The 24,306-nt window shown below is 47.2% G+C and overlaps 1 protein-coding gene across 3 annotated transcripts in view; it reads right to left on the bottom strand.

The window, feature by feature from the left end:
• The window catches only part of TMEM200A (transmembrane protein 200A), a 126,098-nt gene that overhangs the window by 24,516 nt on the left and 77,276 nt on the right, over nucleotides 1-24,306 (bottom strand). Inside the window, exons 3-4 of one of the 3 annotated variants that reach the window (XM_075597302.1) lie at nucleotides 7,184-7,236; nucleotides 6,479-6,546 (exon numbers count right to left, since the gene is read on the bottom strand). The exons of 1 other annotated variant lie outside the window; for it this stretch is intronic. The gene's annotated coding sequence lies outside the window, so the exon portion shown is untranslated. Of the gene's footprint in view, nucleotides 1-6,478; nucleotides 7,237-24,306 lie in introns of all 3 variants that reach the window. One more of the 3 variants, XM_075597303.1, reaches the window with a different exon arrangement.

Here is a 24,306-nt window from a genome sequence, read left to right as displayed (position 1 = left end):
CACCACTGTACATATATCTGCATTGTGTGATCTCAGACTGGTCCCTTGCAAGCTGAGTAGACTATCTTACACACTGGGGAGGTGGACTCAGGCCCCTGCCTTAGCATCCACATATTAATATATCTAAAGAAATAAAGAGGGGTTAACACACAGAGTGCAGCCCCCCTCAATACACACAAACACACACACACACACACACACTAACACATACACACACACATACTGCAGGCCCCCTCTACGGCTAAGGATTATGCAATCTGTCAACAGTATGAACCATGAAATATTTTCTCCTCCATATTTTGGAAACTGTATGCACTATAGATAGGGCAAAATGCATTAGAAACTATTTATTGAACAGTGAGACTGTAATTTCCAAGCGAAAATGGTAAAATCAATCAGAAACAAATCTCACCATATTCATTACACCTCATTACATTCTCTCATGTACAACCTATGTAAAAAATGATTTTTTGAAAGTAGCAATTTGGTTTCGGCTTTAGAAATCCATGCCATATGTAAAATGTATATGCAAAATTAAGTAGTCACATGGTATAAAATGTGTGTGCAAATGTGTTTTTATTTTAGCAATATGTTTGCATATATAATTTTGTTTTAATCTGGTGAGTGATCCCATTTTGTATTGCTACAAGTACTGAAGTCCAGCGTTTCCCAAATGGTGGGTCGCGAGGCTGGCCGCCCGGTGTCTCCCGTCCCCCCGTCCGAGTTAAAAAAAATGGCGACGATTCCCCCCGCGGTCCCGCGCGCATGCGTAGGGCCCGCTCCCTTCCTCCCCCCCCACTCCCAACGTGGGACGGAGGAGGAAGTACCAGCTCCTCTGCGGCCCGCACGTTATGTGGGACGGAGGGGGAAGTACAAGCTCCTACTGCGGCCTGCTTCCCCCCGCGGCCAGCTTCCCGAGCTCACCTCGCGTGGCACCCCCTCCCGAGCCCACCTCCCGTGCCCCCAAGCCCACCTCCCATCCCGGGCAGCAGGGGATATCGGGGGCAGCAGGGGAAAGCGTCCGGCGGCAAGGTAAGTCACCCCACCCAGTCACTGTCACCCACCCAGTCACTGTCACCCACCCAGTCACTGTCACCCAGTTACTCTCTCCCACCCAGTCACTGTCTCCCACCCACCCACCCAGTCACTGTCACCCAGTCACTGTCTCCCACCCACCCAGTCACTGTCACCCACCCACCCAGTCACTCACCCACCGTCTCCCACACACACACCCAAGTGTCCCAGCCCCCCCCCTCCCACCCAGTCCCAGTCCCCCCCCCCTCCCACCCACCCAGTCCCAGTTCCCCCCCCTCCCACCCACCCAGGCTCAGTTCCCCCCCCACCCACCCAGTCCCAGTTCCCCCCCCTCCTCCCACCCACCCAGTCCCAGTTCCCCCCTAAGGTCCCAGTTCCCCCCTCCCTGCCACCCACCCAGTCCCAGTTCCCCCCTCCCACCCACCCAGTCCCAGTTCCCCCCCTCCCTCCCACCCACCCAGTCCCAGTTCCCCCCCTCCCACCCACCCAGTCCCAGTTCCCCCCTACCTCCCACCCACCCAGTCCCAGTTCCCCCCTCCCTCCCACCCACCCAGTCCCAGTTCCCCCCCTCCCTCCCACCCACCCAGTCCCAGTTCCCCCCTCCCTCTCACGCACCCAGTCCCAGTTCCCCCCCTTCCTCCCACCCACCCAGTTCCAGTTCCCCCCCTCCCTCCCACCCACCCAGTCCCAGTTCCCCCCCTCCCTCCCACCCACCCACCCAGTCCCAGTTCCCCCCTCCCACCCACCCAGTCCCAGTTCCCCCCTAAAGTCCCAGTTCCCCCCCATAGTCCCAGTTCCCCCCTCCCTCCCACCCACCCAGTCCCAGTTCCCCCCTAAGTCCCAGTTCCCCCCCTCCTCCCACCCACCCAGTCCCAGTTTCCCCCCTCCTACCCACCCAGTCCCAGTTCCCCCCTCCCACCCACCCAGTCCCAGTTTCCCCAGCCCTCCTACCCACCCAGTTCCCCCCCCTCCCTCCCACCCACCCACCCAATCCCAGTTCCCCCCTAGTCCCAGTTCCCCCCCTCCCACCCACCCAGTCCCAGTTCCCCCCTCCCTTCCACCCACCAAGTCCCAGTTCCCCCCCTCCCTCCCACCCACCCAGTCCCAGTTCCCCCCCTCCCTCCCACCCACCCAGTCCCAGTTCCCACCCTCCCTCCTACCCACCCAGTCCCAGTTCCCCCCTCCCTCCCACCCACCCAGTCCCAGTTCCCCCCTCCCTCCCACCCACCCAGTCCCAGTTCCCCCCTCCCTCCCACCCACCCAGTCCCCCCCTCCCTCCCACCCACCCAGTCCCAGTTCCCCCCCTACCACCCACCCAGTCCCAGTTCGCCCCCTCCCTCCCACCCACCCAGTCCCAGTTCCCCCCCACCCAGTCCTAGTTCCCCCCCCCTTCCACCCACCCAGTCCCCGCCCCCCCACTCCCAACGTGGGATGGAGGAGGAAGTACCAGCTCCTCTGCGGCCCGCACGTTATGTGGGACGGAGGGGGAAGTACAAGCTCCTACTGCGGCCCGCTTCCCCCCGCGGCGAGCTTCCTGAGCTCACCTCGCGTGGCAGCCCCTCCCGAGCCCACCTCCCGTGCCCCCAAGCCCACCTCCCATCCCGGGCAGCAGGGGATATCGGGGGCAGCAGGGGAAAGCGTCCGGCGGCAAGGTAAGTCACCCCACCCAGTCACGGTCACCCACCCAGTCACTGTCACCCACCCAGTCACTGTCACCCAGTTACTCTCTCCCACCCAGTCACTGTCTCCCACCCACCCACCCAGTCACTGTCACCCAGTCACTGTCTCCCACCCACCCAGTCACTGTCACCCACCCACCCAGTCACTCACCCACCGTCTCCCACACACACACCCAAGTGTCCCAGCCCCCCCCTCCCACCCAGTCCCAGTTCCCCCCCCTCCCACCCACCCAGTCCCAGTTCCCCCCCCTCCCACCCACCCAGGCTCAGTTCCCCCCCCACCCACCCAGTCCCAGTTCCCCCCCCTCCTCCCACCCACCCAGTCCCAGTTCCCCCCTAAGGTCCCAGTTCCCCCCTCCCTGCCACCCACCCAGTCCCAGTTCCCCCCCTACCACCCACTCAGTCCCAGTTCGCCCCCTAAGTCCCACCCACCCAGTCCCAGTTCCCCCCCACCCAGTCCTAGTTCCCCCCCCTTCCACCCACCCAGTCCCCGCCCCCCCCACCAGTCACTCACATCCGTCATTGCCTGTAATTCACTGTTTGTGTCTGTGTGCGTATAGGGGAGAGCGAGTGTGTGTGTGTATCAGTGGCTGTGTGTGTATCAGTATCAGTGTGTGTGTATCAGTATCAGTGTGTGTGTATCTGTATCAGTGTGTGTGTGTGTGTGTGTGTATGTCAATGTGTGTGTGTGTGTGTGTGTGTGTGTGTGTGTGTGTGTGTATGTGTGTGTGTGTGTGTGTGTGTGTGTATCAGTGTGTGTGTATCAGTATCAGTGTGTGTGTATCAGTATCAGTGTGTGTGTATCAGTGTCTGTGTGTGTATCAGTGTCTGTGTGTATCAGTGTGTGTGTGTATCAGTGTCTGTGTGTGTGTATCAGTGTGTGTGTGTGTGTGTATCAGTGTGTGTGTATCAGTGTATGTGTGTGTGTAGCAGTATCTCTGTGTGTGTATCAGTGTGTGTGTGTAGCAGTGTCTCTATGTGGCTGCGTGTGTGTCAGTGGCTGCGTGTTTGTCAGTGGCTGTGTGTGTTTGTCAGTGGCTGTGTGTGTGTGTATCAGTGTGTGTGTCAGTGGCTGCGTGTCTGTCAGTGGATGTGTGTGTGTATCAGTGGCTGTTTGTGTGTCTGTGTGTGTATCAGTGGCTGTATGTGTGTGTATCAGTGGCTGTGTGTGTGTCTGTTCAGGCCCTATAGGCCAGTATAGGTGATAAAATTGTTAGTGGGTCACGAAGGAGAAGTTCAAAAATAACCGGGTCACGTAAAAAAAAGTTTGGGAAACCCTGCTGTAGTCTATCGTTTCCAGTCAACTTTTCATAGCTAAGTCTGGCAGTTTAGTGACTAGACTCTTTGGAGTATGTTTCATGCATTTCCTATTTAGGTTGAACAAAGCATACACAGATAAAACAGAAAGCTATTCAGTAAACACTACTGTCCATTTGGAAATCTCAATGTGCAACTGTTATTTGTAGCTTTTGATGGAATGCAGCACATTATCACAGAAGCAGACTAGATGCTAAACATATGTAACAAAGCATGTAAAAACTGAGATGTGTTTAATATAGAAGTTTGACTTACACCTACACCTCTCCTATAACATCTATTATAGGCTAAAGCAGTAAAATTCAAAACCCTGCTCTCTGATTGGTTAAAATTCCGGGCATTATCCAATCAGTAATGCCCGGAATGTAAGCAGCAGCATGTGTAGTTTTCAATGTGTTTATTTCCAGCCAATCAGCTTTCAGAACAGCTGAGACAGGGCAGGGGACTTGTCTGATTGAAGTAACAGCTCTGAGACAGGGCAGGGGATTGGTCAGGACGTATCAGCCACGGGTTGACTCCTCCCCCTCCTGAGCTGACTGAGATTTTCTGAGCAGATTCAGTTGAATTGGGGGTGGGGGTGGGGGAGTCTGCAAAGCAAATAAGTAAGTGGCTGTCTGCAGTTTCTTTGTGGCTGCAGTTTGTGTGTGAGAGTGTCAGTAGCAGAGTGTCTGTGTGTCTGTGTGTGTGTGTGTGTGTGTGTGTGTGTGTGTGTGTGTGTGTGTGTGTTGTTGTATATCTGTGTAGAGGTGCTGTGTGTGTGTGTGTATAGAGCTCCAGTGTGTGTGTGTCAGTGTCAGCAGAAGTGTTAATGGGTGTAGCAGCAGTTTGTTTGTTTGTGTGTGTGTGTGTGTGTGTGTGTGTGTGTGTGTGTGTGTGTGTGTGTGTGTGTGTGTGTGTGTGTGTGTGTGTGTGTGTGTGTGTGTGTGTAGAGGTGCTGTGTTGTGTATAGAGGTGAAGTGTTGTGTGTGTGTGTGTAGAGGTGCTGTGTTGTGTGTAGAGATGGGGTGGGAGAGTGCAAAGTTTAGTAAGTGGCTGCATTTTTTATTGTGGCTGCAGTGTGTGTGTGTGTGTGCGTGTGTGTGTGTGTGTGTCAGCAGCAGTGTTTATGGGTGTAGCATGTGTGTGTAGCAGCAGAGTTTGTGTGTGTAGAGCGGCTTTCTTGTGTGTGTGTGTGTGTGTGTGTGTGTGTGTGTGTGTGTGTGTGTGTGTGTGTGTGTGTGTGTGTGTGTGTGTGTGTGTGTGTGTGTGTGTGTGTGTGTAGAGCTGCTGTGTTGTGTTGTGTGTGTAGAGGTGCTGTGTTGTGAGTGTAGAGGAGGTGATGTGTTGTGTGTGTGTGTGTGTGTGTGTGTGTGTGTGTGTGTGTGTGTGTGTGTGTGTGTGTGTGTGTGTGTGTGTGTGTGTGTGTGTGTGTGTGTACGTGTACACAGAGGGGGCGGCAGTGTGTGGATATAGATAGCTGCAGTGTAAGCGTATATAGAGGTGGTTTCATGTATTTACCATTTTATTTTAATAAAAAAATCTATACAAAAGTGTCTATTATTTATGAAAATAAGCCTACATTTAGCCTATAATAGTAATTATCCCCTCAGAACAGGGCATTACTGGCTAATAATGCCCTGGTTGGGTTAAAGTCCCTTGGCTTCGCCTCGAGCCTTCAACTCTTGCAGTCAGGGCATTATTGGCCAGTAATGCCCTGTTCTTCAGGGATGATTACTTAAATACAAGAGGTTATTGATAGGAGGTGTAAGTAATATAGGGGGCTATGCACTAAGCTCTGTTAAGTCACTTTTAGACCGCAAAGTGCTCTTAGAACGTGCTTTTGCGCTCAACCCGATGCACTAAGCAACGCAAACAGGCACTTTGCGATCTAAAAATTACTTTTTTCAGGAATTTTTTCTAAGTCCAACTTTGCTCGTTCGCAACCCTGTTTGCTTTAAATTCTGCCCTTAAGCGGGATGCACTAAGCAACGTAACCTTAGCGTACGCTACGCGAAAGTTGCGTTGATCAGAACACGTCAGGTCAGAGTAGATGCGAAGAAATCTGGACTTAGAAAAAATTCTTGCTTTTTATTTTTGCATGGCAAAACCCATACAGCAGGCCGGCGGGCGTCCCCGGCTGACCCCGCGGGGGTTCCCGAGGGAGCCCGGGGGTCGCGTGGGTCTCCCCGGCTGACCCCGTGGTTGTCCGGGGGTCCCCGACTCACCAAGCGGGGTCCCCGCGGGAGTGCGGGGGTCCCTGCGGGAGTCCCGGGGTACCCGCAGGCCTGCGGTACCAATGTTGCACCTCCAAAAATAATAAACAAGAATTATAACTAAATACACCCCCCTAACACATACTATACAGTAATGGACAAAATTACTATTATCCAAATATGGATAATAATGCATTTGGCCATTTTAAATACATATAACATTCAATAAATACAGTCAGAACATATTACACTTACCTTTTACAGGCACCCACGATGAAGGCCGTCTTCGTCCTCATCTTCATTCTGCCCATGCCCCTCTGGTGCTGCAAAACATGCACAACAATCACAATAGCCAATGTAATGTCCCCTAACCCCTTAATCACCATAGCGGTTATTAACCGCTACAGTCATTAAGGGGTTAACTCACCCTCACCCACCACTCGGGAGGCCTACATACCTCCCCCATGGCTTTCAAAGAGGTCACATCCGTTCTCCCCCAAGCCTCTGTCACATGGTCTACTAGAGCCAATCAGAGATGGGATGTATTTCCCACGCTCTGATTGGCTACTGTACCATGTGAGACCGGCCATGTTTCTTTTAATGACGTCATCTTAAAGGCAATTGAAGCAAAGCCATTCTGATTGGCTGTGCTTTCATTGCCTTTAAATGACATCATCATTTTTTTTTTGCTCGGCCAAATCACATGTTTTTCACGGCCTAATCATGACCGTGTGAAACATTTGACCAAAATGTGATGTCATAGGCCTATAAAAGCCTATGTCGCCTCATTTTGAAGCTAGTCGCCGAGGAGGGAACATCTCCCCTCCTAAGAAGAGAAGACGGGCGTGGCGTAAGAAGATGGAAGAAGACGGAAGAAGACCTCAGAAGACCCCAAAAGACCCCAAAGAAGAAAGAAGACACAGACGTGGATTTGTTATGATTTTTTATTTTATGGCTTACCTGTGGATTGGTTCCTGTGCTTCCGGATCGCTTGGATTTCGGTGAGTGGACATCTAATGGTGAGTAAACAAAAGAAAAGTTTATTATTTTTACTTTTACAGGTTTTTATGATTTTTGATTCATGTCTTTTATTTTTTCAGTCCCATTTAATGCCCGTTAATGTATCTATGTATATACATACATTCATGGACACTGAATGGGTGTATTGTATGTGAATTTTGTATGTAAATGCTTTGTATTTTATGCTCTATTATTGCCCCTGTATGTTATGTTTATCTATCTGTATAGATAGACATACAGGGATAATAATTGATTGTTTGGCTCATGTTTAGGTTCTTTTAATGTATGGATAATGTATTTAGCAGCTTAATTTTGTCATTGTTGTGAATAATGTAATTTGTATTTAGATAATGGCTTCTTTATGGTAGTTAGATTAGAATGATGGTGGTTACTTTAAATTAGAATTTTTTTGGCAATGGTTTGGCTTTAGGAATTGAATAGGGAATTGTATAATTGATTTGTATTGTATTTTAATTGTTTGAGGAAATGGATAAATTGATTGATGCTAATTGTATTGATGTTGGTTAGTTTCTAATTGATTTTCATGATGGCATTAGTGATTAGGGGACATTGTTCATAGTGTATTTTATCGTTACATATATTTTGCATAGTGTTACACTGGCGACACACTTTATTGAAGTGTGGCCAGTTCCGCAAGCCGGGAGATTTCCCGGCTTGCAAGTGGCATCCCCTCGGCGTGCCGCGCGTCACCGATGCGCGGTCACGCGTCATCGGGTGATTGCGCCCCCTGCACGCGCGTCCAGGGCTGGTGTCCCGCGATGTGGGGGACGGCGGCAGGGGGTTCCGGGGGACCCGGCGGACCCGGAGAGGAGAGGGGGAAGCCGCGATCGGCGGGCCTCTCCTCCGCTGCTTCGGCGCGTGCCCGGCACCCTCCGGCGTGCGCCAGGTAACTGCTGCGGCCGAGAACGGGCAAATGTTCGAATAAACTCGGCCGCAGCAGTACATGATGCACAGATTAATTGCATCATGTACACACTCAATGCAATTGTGTGACATTTCATATACATTTGTGGAGCTGCTGATTTGTTGCCTTATATTTACAATAGATGCTGGATTTATTGTAACATGCAATGTGGTGATTTTAAGATAAAAAAATTCATGTTTTGATTTATGCATGTTTTATGTGTTTAATAATGGCCAAATAATCTATTATCCATATCTGGATAATAGTTATTTTGCACATTATTGTACTGTAAGTGTTGGGGGGGGGAGGGTGTATTGGCCCCAAGGGTATGTGGGTAGGCCTCCCTTTTGGGTATTGGGTGAGGGTGGTTAGGCCTCACGGGGTGGGGGGTTAGTGGGGGAGGGTATGTAGTCCTCCCGAGTGGTGGGTGAGGGTGGGTTAACCCCTTAATGACTGTAGCGGTTAATAACCGCTATGGTGATTAAGGGGTTAGGGGACATTACATTGGCTATTGTGATTGTTGTGCATGTTTTGCAGCACCGGAGGGGCATGGGCAGAATGAAGATGAGGATGAAGACGGCCTTCATCGTGGGTGCCTGTAAAACGTAAGTGTAAAATGTTTTGACTGTATTTATTGTAATTTATATGTATTTAAAATGGGCAAATGCATTATTATCCATATTTGGATAATAGTAATTTTGCCCATTACAGTACTGTATGAGTTAGGGGGCGGGGGTATGTGTGTTGTTTATTGGGGGCAATTGTCCCCAATAAACATGATAATGTGCCTTAACCCCTTCATTGCCTTAGCAGCTATCCGCTAAGGTAATGAAGCTGCATTAATGTATTTTTATTAATAGTGTGCGGGAGCAGGGGGTCCCCTGAGCTGAACCGCATTATTTCTGCCTCAGAGACCCCCTGCTTCCCGATTTACAGGCCCCGGTTTGGGGCATCGGTGCCAGTGCGGACGCCATCTTTATAGAGCCCACTTCGCGTCTTGGACGCTATAAAGATGGCGGCGACATACCGGGGCCTGTAACTCGGGAAAGCAGGGGGTCTCTGAGGCAGAAATCTATGCGGTTCAGCTCAGGGGACCCCCTGCTCCCGCACAGTATTATTAAAAATACATTAAAGCAGCTTCATTACCATAGCGTATAGCCGCTACGGTAATGAATTATTGTTTATTGTTATGTGTGTTTTAATACTATTATAGATGTGCAGGGGGTCTCCTGAGCTGAACCGCATTGGTTTCAGGTCCGAGTACCCCCTACTTCAGGAGATACAGGCCCCTTTATGGGGTGCCGGTATCCCCTGCAGAATGTAAATAACCCGGTCATGTGACGCGGGAGCTTTAAACTGCATAAAGGGGCCTATATCTCTGAAGTAGGGGGTCCTCGGACCTGAAACCAATGCGGTTCAGCTCCGGACACCCCCTGCTCATGTACACTATTACTAAAATGTTTTTATTTAGTGTACGATCGCCTCTAACAGCCTTGCATGGAGATACAGAATCTCCATGCAAATGTTACATGCGGGTTTTTTTTCTATCAGCTAGCGTACGGAAAGGTTAAGAACGCTAGCAGGGGGGAAAAAAGCATCACGTACGCTGTGGCTGTTTTGAGCTATTTTGAGCAGGTACGTTAAAAAATGGCCCCAAGGCCTTAGTGCATCGCGTCCCCGGCTTCACTTTTTAACGAACCTGCTTTTTGGCCAAATCGAAACGCAAAGCCATTGAGCTTAGTGCATAGCCCCCATAGTCTTTGAGCTCCCATAGGTCTTGATAGAGCTTTGAAGGTTACAGTGTAGGCATGTATGACCTCTCATTGCTTTGTTACATTGCTTGACTACTTTTAAATGAGGCAGGTGCCTTTCTTCTGTACTGGTTGACATTATAGTGCCATTAATGCTCTATTCTGCCTTTGGGGTTTGCACCCCAAGTGCATGACTTAGCATTAAATTGTAGTTCCATAAAAATTAAGCGAAAGGAGTAGCACTTCAAAATAGTGGTCAAGTGGTTCCTGTTTATTCATCAAACGTTTCGGTCCAGCATAAGACCTTTCTCAAGCTTCATGCTATCTAACACCCCCTAACATCCATACCCCTATGCCTCAATCAATCAAGCTGTCCTTTCTTGCTCATGTAAAGCTATTCTGATTTACAAAAGGAGGAGAACTCTCTAAAGCTTGTCTTATAATATCAATCGTTAGTCCAAATAAAAAAGATATCACATAATACTGAAGTACTCATTTACTCTGAACCAGCGGCAGATTTGAAAATCCACAGCCCCTAGCCACTTCGCTGTGGTGGCCGCTTCCTTGCTGCCGCCCTCCTTCGCCTTCTGAACTGCAGCGACATCACCAATGCGACGTTGCATGGCATTGCGTTGCCATGGTAACGGCACTTGATGCTGTGATGTCGCTTTGCCATGGCAACGAGATACTGTGGGACATCACATTGGTGATGTGTATGGCGTCCTTTGATGCTGTGTTTCAGAAGGAGGCAGCTGCCACAGCTAAGTGCATTCCCATGAGGTCCAATAGGTCAGAGAATTTGGCAAATTTATATGTGTAAGGAATCCGCTCCACGGTTTACTGGTTACCTTACCTTGCAGACCGGTGCAGTTCTGGAACAGCTTTCCTGAGGTTTGCTGCAGCCTGGATTCACTCAAAGCAATACACACTCCCTCTGGTATCTACTGCAGCTGTGCAGCCTTTCATTGCAAACTATACTTGCATTCACTCATTAGGGGCAGTACCTTCACACCCCCGCCGGGGATTGGCCCGCTGGCCTTTAAGTATTGCTTGCCCATAATGCTCCTGGCCGAGCATAGTCCTTACTGGATGTCAACTGTTTTGCCACAAGCTCTCGCTTGTTCCCCTTTGCTGATACCAGGTCACGCCCTGCGTCCTTCAGCTTCCTTCAAGCCGTTTGTTCTCCAATGCTGATTCCAGGTTACGTCTTGCATCCTTCAGCTCCCTTCAAGCCGCTTGTTCCCCTGTGCTGAAGCAGAGATTCGTTCCTGCGTCCTTCAGCCTCCTGGATTCCTGCACTAAGTAGTGGTTTCGTCCCTGCGTTCTGCAGTCTCCTGGATTCCTGCACTGAAGCGGAGGTTTCCCTGTATCTACAGCTTCCTGGTTCCTGGGGCCTACTCTTTCCCTAATATAGAGAGGCCGTGTCCTGGTTCCTGCGCTGAATCAGTGGATTCCCTTGCCCGCTCAAGACTTTTGCGCTGTAGCACTGGTGCACCCGTGCAGCAAGACGGTGTGCTATTCTGGTCTGCCTACCATCTCCTGTGACCAGCACCATGGGCCATGGTCGTCGCTCGCGCAAAGGCCAACCCCGCGCTCCTAAGCTGAAGCGGGGTTCTCCTGACTACATGTTGCCGAATTCTTGCCTGAACAATGTTTATCCTGACGTCTCCTGTTCTGATCCTGGCTTGTACAACGACGACGCTGTCTTCTCCAATCCTGATCCTGCGACATATGACTACGAACTGCGCAATCCGGATCAGCCTGCGCGGTCTCAGGTCGGTGCTTTTACAACCCCACCTCAGCCTCGCGGTCCGACCCTGGTTTGTGGCGAGCAGAACCCTGACAGTATGCTCGGCCCTACAAACTCGGACCCCGCTGAGGTGTGGGTTGGTAAGTTTTTTCCTAAAAACCTGTCCCAGCCTGTAGACCAGTCCCAGTTTGAGAATAATTATTTGTGCGATATAATACCTCTGATGGAAGATCCGTTTATGTTGGAGGGCTTGACTCCCTTGCAAAAGAAATGCCGTAATAATCTGGTTTATAAGGCTTACTGCCTCAGAGACTTAAAACAGTACCTGGCCCGTCTTTTGGCCATTGCTAACATTGCTTGCTCCCCTGATTCCCCTTTAACTGGGGAGGAGCTGTGTCCTGTGGAACTGGTCAACGCCTGTAGTACACTCAATGCCCTGACTTTATCCTTGGACATTCCTATAGTATTCCCGGAACCTTCCGTCATGATGGCTCTCGCTCACGAGACGCTGCATTTACTTTCCCGTGCATTGGATGATTGCTTATTAAAACAGGATGACGCTTTTTCATATAGATCAGTAAAAAGCTTGCATACTGTTTCCCTTTTCGCTGAATTGTGTCTTACTAGTTTTGAGACTCTGAGAGGTAATGATTCTCCTTCTGATTCTGAGGCTCTTTCTATAAGGGGTATCCTGTCTGGGGGCTCTCCTGATTTCTCTCTCCAGGCTAATCCTTTGGGGATCAGCATATCTGCGATCACTCCCTTAGTACTGTCTGAGGACACCATGCACATATTTCAAGTCCTGGGGTTTAAATCTGAGCTTTTTAGCTGTCCTGCCTTTGCTGAAACCCAGTCCCTCAGTACTGTGTCTAAATATGTCCCAGCAAACATGGGGTTACTCGGGGGGGAGATTAAAGCTCCTGTCTTAAAGGGTATTTTTTCTCACATGTCCAGCAAATTTAGATTCTCAGTAAGTGTTTCTATGTCACTTATCAATACATCTGATTTTTTCCCTAATCAAACCCAGATACCCTCACTATCGGTTAGGAGTCCTGTGATCAGAGATTTTGCACTAGAAAACACACCAATTCATGTTTTTGTCAGGTTAGGTACCCCTGTGGTTAGGGCATTGCAGTTTTAGAGAGGACTCTTTGTACTCCTAAGGTGCATGTCATTAAGAGTTTTCATAGTTCATACTTGCTGCTTGTTGATTCTCAGGGCCCTGTCACTGAGGTACAGACTTCAGCTTCTGATGTTAGCTTCCCTCCCACCACTACCCTGGCTCTGCCTTTTTCTCAAGCTACTGATTTGAAGATCCCAAGGACTATTCCTGATTCACTGACAATATTATCTCCCAATGAAGATTTCCCAGTATTGGAGAACTCTACTGTTGTTTGCTTCTCTGCTCCTGCTAAACCATGGTTTTGTCCCTCGGAATTTTCGGTTGCCCCTGTTATTTCCTCTCAGTTGGAAATACTCTGTACGTATCCCAAGATTTCGGTCCCTATGCCTGGTTTACTGCTTGCCTTGTCACCTTCCATACCAATACCGGGAGATGCTTCTAACCAGCCTATACCCTTACTAACCATTACCTGGGAGCCTTCTAGAGGAAAAATTCCTCGCAAATTCCAACATACAGTGGTCAGCCAAGACTTTTTCTGTTACAAAGTTTCTCCTGGTGTATTCGATCAACTATCAGGGCCGCGGATCCTAGATTCAGGTTTCTTTATTAAGGACTGGGCTTTCAGTGGGGGTTCTTCTACCGTTTTTGCTCTGGAACTCTCTGGTTCTTCACAGCCCTGGATTTCCAAGACATTTTGCGAGGCAAGCCATGTACCAAGGATGTTTCCTCCATCAATCTTATATCCTAGAACTGTACTCACCAAAGAACTGCTCGTTTACGGATGCCCTTTCTACCTAAAGAAGTTTAGGAACAACTCAATGTCCCCAAGGCCCATGGATGGTCCTGTCTGGCCAAAGTTCTCACCGGGGGGTGGGGGTACACTAAGGACTAATCATGAGTCTCTGGAGTACGACTCTAGCCCCAATCCTAGACGGTTCAGCAACAATTCCCGGGCCTCCAACTCTATGAGTGCTCATGTTCGTCCGGAGGTCTCGCGTGAAGGGGGGGTACTGTAAGGAATCCGCTCCACGGTTTACTGGTTACCTTACCTTGCAGACCGGTGCAGTTCTGGAACAGCTTTCCTGAGGTTTGCTGCAGCCTGGATTCACTCAAAGCAATACACACTCCCTCTGGTATCTACTGCAGCTGTGCAGCCTTTCATTGCAAACTATACTTGCATTCACTCATTAGGGGCAGTACCTTCACACCCCCGCCGGGGATTGGCCCGCTGGCCTTTAAGTATTGCTTGCCCATAATGCTCCTGGCCGAGCATAGTCCTTACTGGATGTCAACTGTTTTGCCACAAGCTCTCGCTTGTTCCCCTTTGCTGATACCAGGTCACGCCCTGCGTCCTTCAGCTTCCTTCAAGCCGTTTGTTCTCCAATGCTGATTCCAGGTTACGTCCTGCATCCTTCAGCTCCCTTCAAGCCGCTTGTTCCCCTGTGCTGAAGCAGAGATTCGTTCCTGCGTCCTTCAGCCTCCTGGATTCCTGCACTAAGTAGTGGTTTCGTCCCTGCGTTCTGCAGTCTCCTGGATTCCTGCACTGAAGCGGAGGTTTCCCTGTATCTACAGCTTCCTGGTTCCTGGGGCCTACTCTTTCCCTAATATAGAGAGGCCGTGTCCTGGTTCCTGCGCTGAATCAGTGGATTCCCTTGCCCGCTCAGGACTTTTGCGCTGTAGCACTGGTGCACCCGTGCAGCAAGACGGTGTGCTATTCTGGTCTGCCTACCATCTCCTGTGACCAGCACCATGGGCCATGGTCGTCGCTCGCGCAAAGGCCAACCCCGCGCTCCTAAGCTGAAGCGGGGTTCTCCTGACTACATGTTGCCGAATTCTTGCCTGAACAATGTTTATCCTGACGTCTCCTGTTCTGATCCTGGCTTGTACAACGACGACGCTGTCTTCTCCAATCCTGATCCTGCGACATATGACTACGAACTGCGCAATCCGGATCAGCCTGCGCGGTCTCAGGTCGGTGCTTTTACAACCCCACCTCAGCCTCGCGGTCCGACCCTGGTTTGTGGCGAGCAGAACCCTGACAATATGGGTGTGGACATTTTTGCTGCCCCAAAATTTTGCCACCCTATGCCCGGGCCTAATGGGAAATCCACCACTGCTGGACTAACATGGCTATTTCTACTCAATTCCCATATTATATAATTTTATTGATTTTGTTTCATACTATATCTATAGTTGACCATCCAGATCTTAAATTTGTATGCATAATCTTTATGAATGAATTCTGTACAAGTCTAGGAGACATTATTACCCTTGTTAACATGGAATAAACAAAACATAAGTAACTATGTACTTCCCATTGACCACTAAATAAATTGCTTTTATTTCTCACTGGCTGCAGCCCCCATTGTTTGCTTGGTAGTGATCCGCCATTGGACCCCTGGGACCACCTTTTCCTAAACAAAACATAACCTGTGTGTTATATCCTTAACCATAGATTTCAATAGCACTACTGTTAAATAATGTGCTAGCATTAACAGGAGCGTTATCAAAAAGTACAGAATACATCATATGTATTTAACAAGTCTGAAGAGCCATAGACATCAGTGCAGACATATTCAGGGGCCTGGCCACCCATAAAAAGTCCAGGTAGGGGGTGAGAAGCTTCAATAATATAAAGAACAAGAAGACAGGGGCCTCTTACAGAGGTTGAAGAGCTGTGAAAGCCTTAAAGATCTACCCTGCAAAGCTAGGAAGCAGGATACAGTAACTGGGAATTTTACAATGGCCAATCTGCATAACTCCTTGTGACAGCTGTCAAGGAGAGCAATGAGGAAGACTTGTTTGGGACCTGTTTGAGATTCAGCAAGGAAGCAGATGGTGTAGATACTAGAGAGCTGCGTGCAGATGTGGGAGACGTTTCAGAAAGGTGCAAAGAGAGTGGGGCTGTGAAAGTGGGGGATGCATGTGCTGTAGAGATAAGACAGGGCAGAATGCTTACGGCTGATGGACCAGACCAGTGTAGAACTAAGGAAGACTGTTAAGGCCCCGTCCACCTCGTTGTTACACCTGATTTCGGCTCCACTGATTCTGGTGTTCAACACAGAACTACATGGACCCCATGAATCATCAGGTGGACAGCCTGTTCTCAAACCAATGCAGGACTGGGAGTTTCCATTTGGACTCAGAGACTGTGTCCTTTCATTTACAGTATGACAATAGATACTTCAACAGTTTATGTAAAACTACTGTTATGTATTTGATAAGATTCTTGAAAACATTCCACCCTTTATATATCTTTTATTATTGATCAAATTAAATATTTAACACATCAGTTTGAGCTGGTTCTGTACCAGCAGTGTGAGACCAGCTCACGGGGAGGCAGTAAAGTCTGGTATAATACTTCTGGTTACAGCATGTTCAAAGAGTTTTGAAAACATAAAAAGTGCAGCCATGTTTACTCGTGTCATGAGTACTATATATGGGTGAGATCCACAATTTATTTAATCATTCCAGTTGTTAAAAAGTAATAGCAGTATTTAACCATTACAAAAAGTCTAGTATGAACTGCACAGGCACCTAGAAGCTGTAAATCCATAGCCGTAATGTTCTTTTAAGCTGAAAGCAAATGTTTTTGACTAGCAAAATGACAAACTGTTATTATCGAGAGAGCATTATTGGCAGTGCAACTAATAAGATTTTGAAATGCTATTTTTATACTGTGGAACTAATAAAGTTATATTAGGTAGGACGTGACATTTTCTCATTGTATGGTATATGCAAATCATAAAGCAATCTTTGTATTCTGGCCCTAATTTTTTTCATTCTTTGCTATCGCAAGGTACAGATGTACTGTTGCGGCAGCTTTTATTCTAACAAATCACCGGCTTTTACCTGGCTTGTTCCTGGAACGCCACGCTGTTCACCTGGCGCATACCGCATTCATTTTACGTTCCCAGCCACGGGTCATGCCCGGCTGATGCGTTTATTGATAATGGTTCGGATTTTAATAGGCTGCAATGCTTCGCGTGTCCGCCAGTTGGCAGATATTCATGAATTGTAATGCGCCGAATCAGTAATGTGTCGGCTTGCAGGTGTTTGGTTTAAAAAAGATACTGTACCACAGTGTGCTATTGTAACTTGGCCTTGGCCTTGAGACTGAAGGAAGATGTTGCAAAAATGTATCAATTTAGGCTTTTCATACATACTGTATTAAAGAAAGACAAAGACCAGTTTCAGTTACAGTATTCTCCAGAGACCCACCCGCCATGAGTGTTCAAGTGCAGCCCGCTTTCCAAAAACCCGACAGAAGTTACGCGTATTTGATATGTGCCTCGATTAATGCAACAGATGATAAGATGGCAACAGTTGCTCAAATTTATCAGTATTTTATCGAAAACTATGACTTTTACAAATTTTCGCCAACTCCTCATACGTGGAAGCGTGCAGTAAGGAAAAGGTTATGTAGTGATCCCTGTTTTCACCGTATTTAGCCCCAATTTGTTGGAGGGTATTGGTGTGTGTCACCGGATTTTTCCCGTATCTATGATCATGGAGGTGGCAAAAGGCGAAGGGTCGTGTTAAAACCAACTAAGAAGCGACAGTCGCTGTCAAGCAATGCACCAGCACCAGCACCGGCTTCCAATGACGGTACCACTGTCAGTGACAACCCTGAGCCTGAGCCGGATTTCACGTGCAGTTTTGATGAAGCTTGCATGTACCTAAGCGATTTCCAGCTTCACCTGCTGACTACAGGTGGACTAGTCCCGCTGCAAACTATCGACGTGGATGATCAAGAAAGCTGGACTGGCAGTGGACCGGCGCCGGCACCAGCTGAATGGGAAATTCTATGGTGAGTACTGTATTGATGCTGTATTATTTTGGTGGGGCTGGCTGGGTACTTCTTTAGGGGGCTGACCATAATGTACATTAAAACTTTTCTTTTTGTTTTTCCTCAGAAAAGAAAATGGCTAATGAGTGGATTTCGATGGATAATATTGCACTGTATGCTGATGTTTTCCCGCCGTACAGTATACTGTGTAATAAACCCGAATAAATAAATCTATGCATTTATTCTACATGTTCAGTATCGTTTCATTATGTGTCTTCTACAGTATACTGTACAGTGGTATACAGTGCCTAACATCTATGGGCAAAATGAATTTTATTTCTAGGTGCCCTAGAACAGAAGTTACAACGCCAATTGGCCGTGAACTTGACCGAGGCCCTATGTAGTTCCCACGCCAATTGCGCGAATATAATTTAAAATAATCCGTTCTGTGGGTCTGAGCGGGTTGAAATTCGCCTGGTCCTCATGCGGAAGGACCCTTGCCATTGTGGCAAAATATCGGCCTTCCAAGACCCCCGGAACCGGAGATACCAATAGACAGTTTAAAAGCACATTACCAAAGTGGCTTTTTTTTCTGCCATGCAAGTAAATGGCAGAAACCTGAACTTTAACATTACCCTGACTCCGTTCTGTTGCCACGAGAGGGTCGCAATTTGCCATGCAATCCTGCCGCAACTAGGACTACATGGTGACCGAATCTGAGCCCTCTAGGTTGAACAGAACCGGAGTTATGGGTTCCAGGTTTCTGCTCATTCTGACTTAGCCGTTTCAAAGCAGCGCGGGTTTCTCCGCCATTACGCTCAATGGTAGGACTCTCCTCACCGGCGTGACCCTTTCTCACCGCCATTACTGCTCGGACCCTGTTGGGGTCAAGTGAGAGGGTTCCTAACATCTAGGGGCAAAATGAATTTTATCTCTAGGTGCCCTAGAACAGAAGTTCCCACGCCAATTGACCTAGTTCCCACGCCAATTGCGCGCTCATTGCTCTTTTTTTACAATGTTGCCAAGCTTGCGGCTTTGCGGTCAGGCAGTAAAAAAACAGTGCAGCAATTCAACATGTTCTTTTATTGGTGGAGTCAGTACAAAAACATTTATTTACAAATACTGTACAATGTTGAAACATTTAAAGTGCACAGCTATTCTAACCATCAACACACAATAATACATACATTAGGCAGTGAGGCATTTAAAGTGAGCTTTTTAAGTGATAAAAACAGTTAGACTACAGTTAATATATATATAGTTAATATACTCACTTTCTTCATGCAAGACCAATAACCAATAACCTCAGCTGATAGGACATGGATCTAATTGCATTCTCTTCACAGGTATGTTCCTGATGTTGAAACCCTGTGTATAAGACTGAATCTGGCCTTGTTGAATTGATATATAAGTATGTTCCTGATGTTGAAACCCTGTGTATAAGACTGAATCTGGCCTTGTTGAATTGATATATAAGTTAGTATGTTTGAATGTAAAAGTTTTTTTTTTTTTTTTTTTTTCCTCTTAACTCTGTGCTGTTAATTGACCAAATGGAACAAGCTGACTGATTGGGGAGGGGGAGGGTCATGTGACTGGTTTTTGTATATAATACTAACACCTTTGCTGCATTGGGCAGGAACTGCATTAGGCAGTGAGGCATTTAAAGTGAGCTTTTTAAGTGATAAAAACAGTTAGACTACAGTTTGACTAGAGGTGACTGGGGACTGGATCTACTGCACACTCTTTTACTCAAGACAACAAATGGTAAGCTATTCAGATCACACTATGATCCCATGCTTGTTAGCCTGCATAGTTTAACCCCCCACCCCTTTACAACTTCTTTCACTGCAGCCTCTCCCAAAACTGACTGCACAAAACACTGAAACCCTGAATTGACCCTAGCATTGCAATGCAGCAAAACACTTGAAAAGGTACAGGCCCACCCCTGCTGTTTAGTCTGCACACACTCACTCTGCTCACAACAGCTCCTTGCAGCACTGCCTACCTCTGGCATCATGAACCTGCTATGTCTTCTAACTTTTTTCTTTCTCCTGGCCTCATGGAGCTGTTACTCCCTCTATCCACTACAAACTCCTCCATCCTGGCCCACGCCCAACATCACCATACACCCTGGACTACTCAAAAGCCTTGCACTATCTACTGAATGTTGGTGGAGAATGCTAAAAACCAGCACACCAACCACTGCTCACTCTAATGGAAAACATCACAAATTTACAACTTGCAAACAACTACCCAAATTTCTACTCATACTATTACTCTCTCTAGCAGGTGATGTTGAAACTAACCCAGGTCCTCCCATTTCAGCTCTGTCCCATGCCCCTGAGAATTCCACCTTTAAATTCCAAAAAGGGCTATCTGTCGCCCATATAAACATCCGGAGCCTGCTGCCCAAACTGGATGAACTAAGGGCATGGTGCCTTATGCATAAACCCAAAGCCATCGTTCTTACAGAAACATGGCTATCCTCTAAAACCCCTGATGCAAATATCGCCATTCAGGGATACACCATTTTTAGGAGAGATAGGTCAAAGAGAGGAGGAGGGGTGTTATTTTATATTGCAGACACCTTACAATTTACACTGTTACATTGCCCACCAAGTCCACCCTCTTTTGAAACTCTAGTTGGCAAAATCTGCCTCCCCTTTTCTAAGCCCATCTTGCTTGCTGGCATCTACAGCCCCCCTAAAGCCCCTCTACAATCCTTGACTGATATCACCCAATTTCTTGTCTCCATTTCCTCTCTGAATGAGAAGAGTGAGCTGCTAGTTCTAAGGGATTTCAACTTCAATTGGCTTGACCCTAAAAACCACAGAATCCAGATACAACTCAAGTCACTTAACCTATCGCAACTCATTTCCCAACCCACACGAATAAACCTGAAGTCGCATAACCATTCCTTGCTAGACTGGATTCTCTCCTCAAACCCCAGCAGAATTCAATCCTCTGGCATCCTTCCTGATATTTTCAGTGACCATGCAATAGTGTACTGTGTAAGGAAAATTAAACCGCCCCATTCAAGCCCTAAAGTTCTCCTCACTAGAACATTTAAAAACTTTAACCCACAACAGTTTCTGGATGACCTTACCAACTGCCCATGGCACAGAATCGATTTAATTCCCGACCCTGATTCTGCACTCGACTATTTCCAATCTGAGTTCTTAAAACTCTGCGATACCCATGCTCCACTACGCAAAATAAGGGTACGGGGGGCCCACCTTCCATGGGTTACACTTGACCTTATAGCACTCTACCAGTTCAGGGATGCCTTGTGGAAAAGCTACAAAGTAACTGGCACTACCAAGGATCTCAATCACTACAGATGCCTGCGGAACGTGTGCACAAGGCAAACAAGGTATGCAAAAGCACAATATTACTCTGACAATCTCCACCAAAATACATCAAACCCAGCTAACTTCTGGAAGGTTATCAACAATATATTCCAGGCTCCTAACCATCAACAACCAAGTAATATCACTAAGGGGGATATTACTCTGACAAACCCCACTGACATTGCAAATGCTTTCAATGATTACTTTGTGGGGTGTGCCACTAACTTATTAGCGAAATGCAGCCCAAACCCCAAACCTTAATCTCATCCTGGGAGTACCCCTATAGTCCCACCCCCTCCCAACACTGCCCACAATTTAAAATTTAGCCCAGTATCTGAAGAGGAGATTACACAAGCGCTCCTCAAACTAAAACTAAGCAGCCAATGTGGACCCGACTTACTACAATCTAGGTTCTTACGACTTGGTGCCCCAGCCATTGCCAAACCAATTGCGTCCATAGTCAACTCTATCCTGTCTGCAGGCCATATCCCTAAGACCTGGAAAACTGCCAGAGTTGTCCTAATCTTCAAAAGTGGGGACAAAAACACTGTCTCAAACTACAGGCCAATCTCACTTCTCCCAATTCTATCCAAAGTTATGAAAAAAATGTGTCCACTCCCAATTAAGCGATTTCTACACCAAGACAAATTTCCCTAGCCAATTCCAGTCTGGGTTTCGTCCCAAACACTCCACCGTAACTACCCTGCTAAAAGTTTGCAATGAAATCCAATGTGGAATGGAACGGGGACAACTCACTGGTGCAGTATTCCTAGATTTTGCAAAGGCTTTGACACAGTTGATCATGTTATCCTGCTTAACAAACTCCAGAGCTCTGGAATAGGGAAACATGCTTTAAACTGGTTTCAGTCCTACCTATCAGGAAGATCCCAACATGTGTCCATCTCAGGCTCTAACTCCAACCCCCTGGATATCACCTGTGGTGTACCGCAAGGCTCTGTTCTGGGGCCCCTACTCTTCTCAGTGTTCATTAATGATCTTCCCACAGCTTGTAAGGAAGCCTCAATACACATGTATGCAGATGACACAATCCTGTATGCACACAGCCATAGCCTCTCTGACCTTCAACACATACTTCAGTCTGACTTTTTGAGACTCGAAAACTGGATTTCACAAAACAAACTGTTTTTAAACACTGACAAGACTGTAACAATGGTATTTGGGACCAAGACTAAATTTGTAAAGCTTCCAGTGACTGAGCTCCTGATTAGAACCAACGCTAACACCACCCTAACACCTGTCACTAGTTTTAAATACCTGGGCTTATGGTTTGACTCCCACTTAACATTCGGGATGCACATTGATACCCTGACAACCAAGACCTATGCCAAACTAGGGGTACTTTACAGGAACAAATCCTCCCTATGTCTCCTGGTCAGAAAGCGTATTGCACAGCAGATGCTAATGCCAATTATTGACTATGGAGACATAGTATATGGCTCGGCTCCTCAAACCCACCTTAGCAAACTTGACACCCTCTACAATTCAATTTGTCGTTTTGGTTCTCCAATGCAACTACAACACACATCACTGCGAAATGCTCAAAGAACTAGATTGGTCATCACTAGAGTCTAGGCGCAAAGTTCACCTTTCCTGTCTCACCCTCAAATACTTTCTGGGCAAGCTACCCAGCTACCTGAACAAGCTCCTCACCCCTACCACATGCAGTACCTATCACCTGAGATCAGACTCCAAAAGACTATTCATGGTCCCAAGACTCAACAAAGTATCCGGACGTTCCTCCTTCTCCTTCCGTGCATCCCAAAACTGGAACAACCTACCAGAGACTCTCATATCCACCACCAGCTTAAGTTCTTTCAAATCTAAGGCTGTCTCACACTTTAATCTGGTCTGTAACTGTTTCATACGCTCATAATATATATTTTCTTTAACTGTGCATGCAATGTCTAGTATATAATGTACCTTGTTCATTTATGTAACTGTATTTGTAACCATGTATTATTTTGTTTTACTCTGTGCCCAGGACATACTTGAAAACGAGAGGTAACTCTCAATGTATTACTTCCTGGTAAAATATTTTATAAATAAATAAACATACTGCAGCCTTTATTAAATTCTTCTGGCAGATTGAAATCGGAGAAACGTGTACAAAACATTTGTAAAACATGGAGATACAGTACATGAAAAATGGACGTTTATACTGTATGAATATTAATTTGTCTATAGAAAATCTACTGTTTGTTTTTGTTGCATGGGGCACAGGGAGTTAAAGTGACTTGCTTTTTATGTACTGTATTTGGGATTTGTATTTGGGGTTTATTCATCAAATTATTATGATGAACTGCCTTTTGAAATTACAGTGCTGTTAACTATTTCAGCCACACACCTCCAGAGTTTTTAATCCCTCCCTAGCCAAGCGTCAATCGGCTTAGTCACCCTAGCCTACCATCCCCCTCTCTCCACTGGGTCGTTAATCTTCTGCATATTGCCATTGTGTTCTTAATCCGCCCATAGCCAAGCTACAAAGACTCAGTACGCCTGCGTCTAATCACACCATCCCCCTCCCCCAACCCTTAGAGGTCTGTTTTGTTAACGGTAACGCTTTGGAAAATCCCCTCTCGAATTGGAAATGTAAATCTGATGTGCACAGCACAGTGAGAATTGAGAGTACACTGATATTGCATCAGAGTGTGAAAACATTTGTCAGTCAGTATGATTTACAGTCACATGTTTTAAATACAATACAGTACATTCTTTAATATCTTTAAAATAAACATATATAAATATAATTTAAAATAATCCGTTATGTGGGTCTGAGCGGGTTGAAATTCACCTGGTCCTCATGCGGAAGGACCCTTGCCATAGTGGCAAAATATCAGCCTTGCACGACCCCCGGAACCAGAGATACCAAAAGACAGTTTAAAAGCACATTACCAAAGTGGCTTTTTTTTCTGCCATGCAAGTCAATGGCAGAAACCTGAAATTTAACATTACCCTGACTCCGTTCTGTTGCCACGAGAGGGTCACAATTTGCCATGCAATCCTGCCGCAACTAGGACTACATGGTGACCGAATCTGAGCCGTCTAGGCTGAACAGAACCGGAGTTATGGGTTCCAGGTTTCTGCTCATTCTGACTTAGCCATTTCAAAGCAGCGCGGGTTTCTCCGCCATTACGCTCAATGGTAGGACCATCCTCGCCGGCGTGACCCTTTCTCGTCGCCATTACTGCTCGGACCCTGTTGGGGTCAAGTGAGAGGGTTCCTAACATCTAGGGGCAAAATGAATTTTATCTCTAGGTGCCCTAGAACAGAAGTTCCCATGCCAATTGACCTAGTTCCCACGCCAATTGCGCGCTCATTGCTCTTTTTTTACAATGTTGCCGAGCTTTCGGCTTT

Source organism: Ascaphus truei, chromosome 4 (genome assembly GCF_040206685.1).
Source record: "Ascaphus truei isolate aAscTru1 chromosome 4, aAscTru1.hap1, whole genome shotgun sequence".
Lineage (NCBI taxonomy): Eukaryota > Metazoa > Chordata > Amphibia > Anura > Ascaphidae > Ascaphus > Ascaphus truei.
Note: the sequence above shows the minus strand (reverse complement) of the source record. Positions and strands in the feature narration are given on the sequence as shown.